This window comes from Leopardus geoffroyi, chromosome B1 (genome assembly GCF_018350155.1).
Source record: "Leopardus geoffroyi isolate Oge1 chromosome B1, O.geoffroyi_Oge1_pat1.0, whole genome shotgun sequence".
Lineage (NCBI taxonomy): Eukaryota > Metazoa > Chordata > Mammalia > Carnivora > Felidae > Leopardus > Leopardus geoffroyi.
The window spans coordinates 194,008,266-194,012,269 of record NC_059327.1 but is presented as its reverse complement, the minus strand read 5'-3'; positions in this window follow the sequence as shown (position 1 = coordinate 194,012,269).

Genomic DNA, 4,004 nt, shown 5'->3' with positions numbered 1-4,004 from the left:
GATCGTGTGTCTTTTTGTCGGTATATGACACTCTGCCGAATCCCTTTGTGCAAGGCACACGTTCAAGGTTTCGGGGATTAGGATCTGGACATCTGTTGGGTGGTGAAGGGGGGACTCAGCCTATCACAGTCCTCTCTTACCAAAGACTCATACGCATCTTGCATGAGAAAGATACTCACCCATCTTGAATGTGACCAGAAGTCTCAGCCCATTACATCAACTCAAGTCCAAAACCTCGTCTAAGTCTCACTGGCTCAAAGGCTCAAGTCTTCCACCTAAATCACCTAGATTAGGTGTGGGTACAGTATCTGGGTATAATCTATCCTGAGGCAAAATCTTGCATCTGTGACCTGTAAAATTAGAAACCAGTTCTGTACTTCAAAATACCCAGACTCTTCTAGGGTAATAGTCACAACCCATTCCCATTCAAAAAGGGAGAAAAACATTAAATTCTGGTTCCTTTTTGTAACAGTTCCCTCCTTTTTATCTCTTTTACATTTTACTAAAAGCCACAAAAAAACCCAGGACATACCTCCAATACTTCGCTTGGAAATCTCACATAAAATCCAAGTTCGTTGCTCTCAAGTCCTGTTTTCTATATAATTATAGGCCATAATCCATCCTAAACTTCCCCTTTCTATCATTCTATAACAGAACCCCAAAAAACCCAAAAACTGCTGGCGAGGTGCTTCTGAGCCCTCACAGCAGTGCTTTTAACATCCAATTATGCTACGGGTTGTTTACAACGACTTAGGTATTCTTTTTTTTCTTTTTCTTTTTTAAGTAGGCTTCATGTCCAGCAGGGAGCCCAACATGGGGCTTGAACTCATGACTCTGAGATCAAGACCTGAACTGAGATTCCGAGTAGGATGCTTGGGCGCCTGGGTGGCTCAGTCGGTTGAGCGTCCGACTTCAGCTCAGGTCATGATCTCAGGGTCCGTGGGTGTGAGCCCCGTGCGTCAGGCTCTGTGCTGGCAGCTCAGAGCCTGGAGCCTGCTTCGGATTCTGTGTCTCCCTCTCTCTCTCTGCCCCTCCCCGACTCACGCTCTGTCTCTCTATCAAAAAATGAAGAAACGTTAAAAAAAAATTTTTTAGGGGCGCCTGGGTGGCTCAGTCAGTTAAGCGTCCGACTTCAGCCAGGTCACGATCTCGCGGTCCGTGAGTTCGAGCCCCGCGTCGGGCTCTGGGCTGATGGCTCAGAGCCTGGAGCCTGTTTCCGATTCTGTGTCTCCCTCTCTCTCTTCCCCTCACCCGTTCATGCTCTGTCTCTCTCTGTCCCAAAAATAAATAAACGTTGAAAAAAAAAAATTAAAAAAAAAATTTTTTTTAAAAAGGAGTAGGATGCTTAACCTACTGAGCCACCAAGGCACCCCAATGATACAGGTATTCTTTAAGACCATATAGGTTTGGGGTGTCTGGATGGCTCCGTTGATTTCAGCTCCGGTCATGATCTCATGTGGGGCTACACGCTGACAGCATGGAGCCTGTTTGGGATCCTCTCTCCTCTCTGCCTGTCCCCCAGTCACTCTCTCTCTCTTTCAAAATAAATAAATAAACTTAAAAAAAAGGATGATATAGGTTTTCTCTACCGTGCTCTTCAGTCCTGAGACCTCAGAGACCTGAGTCTTTGACACCCATGTTTCTACTAACAATCTGTTTTAAGGCAATGTAGATTACTTCTGTGTTCCCCCAAATGGTTTCAGCCTCCGTGCAGTTGCAAACCACTTCCATATTTTGAGTATTTGTTCCAGCAGACTTGCCAAAATTTGAAGCCAGAAAAATCTCATTGTTTTGATGACTGTAGCTATCTCATCTGTTCTCCAACTTCACCTCTGCTTTGGGGCAACTCCTTGCAGATTCTGGCCAAGATTAGCCAAGAGTAACTGTCCCTGGTGACATCCCAAGCTCAGTCTCAGAACTGAAGAAAACAGGGAAACAGAAAAGGGATACTTCCAGATCCTGCTCTAACAAGCTACCATAAACCTAGTGGCTTAAAACAACATGTATCTGTTTAGAAATGAGGTCAGAAGTCCAACGACAGTCTCCCAGGACTAAAGTCAAGATGTCAGCAAGGCTTGTTCCTTCTGGAGGCTCTAGAGAATAATCAATCTCTCCTTTTTTTTTTTTTTTTAAATTTTTTAATGTTTATTTTTGAGAGACAGAGACACAGTGTGAGTGGGGGAGGGGCAGAGAGAGAGGGCGACACAATCTGAAGCAGGCTCCAGACTCCAAGCTGTCTGCACAGAGCCCAGTGCGGGGCTCGAACCCACAAACCGTGAGATCATGACCTGAGCCAAAGTCGGACGCTCAACTGATTGAGCCAATCAGGTGCCCCCCCCATTTTTTTTTAATATTTACTTTTGCAAGAGAGAGAGTGAGAGGAAAAGGGGCAGAGAGAGAGAGAGAGAGAGAGGAGGACAGAGGATCCAAAGCAGGGTCTGTGCTGACAGCAGACAGCCAGATGTGGGGCTTGAACTCACGAACCGCGAGATCATGACCTGAGCCAAAGTTGGACGCTTAACTGACTGAGCCACCCAGGCACCCCAGGAAGAATCTTTCTTTGCATTTTCAAGCTTCAAGAGTCTGCCTACATTCCCTGTCTCATGGCCCCATCCTGCAGCATAGCACCCCCAAGTATCTCTCTGCTTCCATCATTACATTGCCTTCTCTGTGTCTCTGATCCACCTGCCTCCCTTTTATAAGGGAGACAGAGCGGGGACTGGACTCAGGCCCCCTCAACCCTAACCCAAAACCCAGCATTCCTTGGCAGCTGGAACTCTAGGCCTCTTGAGTAGCATTATCTTGCAGGAATGCAAATGCAGCATGCTTACCTAAAGGAGGGACTTCATCATGTAGACTAGCAGAGAGCTAACCAAACCAGTCTTCGCCAAGGTGGACCCCAGTGCTGACCTTTCACCGACTTTCTCCCTCATTATAATACTAAAAATCCTGCGGGGGCGGGGGAGGGAGGGAGGGTGGAGATTGATCATGCTAATGAGACATGCCATACATGCTTGCCCCACTTCCTATTATCTCTTCCCACCCATTCACGCTTAGGTCACTCCTTTCCCTCCTCAGTCTCTTTAAAAACATTCCCTGGCCTTTGTTCCTGTTGGACGGCCATCAATTTCTATTTCTTGGGGAATCCAAGGACTGGAGCTGGTGATATAAGGACCCTTAAAAAGACATTGGACCATCCAGACAATCCATTATAATCTTTCCATCTCAAGATCCTTAACTTAATCACTTTTGCAAAGTCCCTCCAACTGTGTAAGGTAATGTATTCACAGTTTCCTGGGGATTAGGATATTGTGGAGCCGTTACTCTGGCCTGCCACAACAGAAAATAAAAACAAGAAGCAAATAAGATGATAAGTATTCAAAACATTCATTGAGAGAACATTATGAAACACACTGTGCTAAGACCTTTAAAAGCCTCATTTCTCTTCATCCTTTAGCAACCAAGAATGCCAGCCAACAAAAGAGACATTTTTAATAAGGAAGTCCAGAATTACTGAAAACTCTTAAAGTTCAAGGAAACAAAGTACAAATTAGTACTGAGTTCAAGGTTTTCGACGTGTGACCCTAGCTTTCCTGTCAAGTCTCAGGCTACACTCTATTTATCAATAAAACTAGCTTTTGATCTTTTTCCAGAAAAAGTCCCATGCTTTCCCATTATTCTGCCTTTGCTTGAGCAATTGGTACCATCTGAAATCTCTTTCCTCCAACTCTGGATGTCAGCATTCTATTCCTTTTTCTAGAACTTCCTATAAGGGGAATAATAAATTATATACATATTTTTTCCTGTAGCTTCTTTCACTCAGTGTGAACACTTTTAGATGCTTCAGTGTATCAGTAGTGTATGCCTTTGCATTGCTGAGTGGTATTCCATTGTATGACTAGATCACAATTTGTTTATTCTTTTCTTGTTGGACATTTACATTGTTTAGTTTGGGGGTTTTATGGACTAAGCTCAATGAACATTTCGTGTGTAAATCTTCAGAT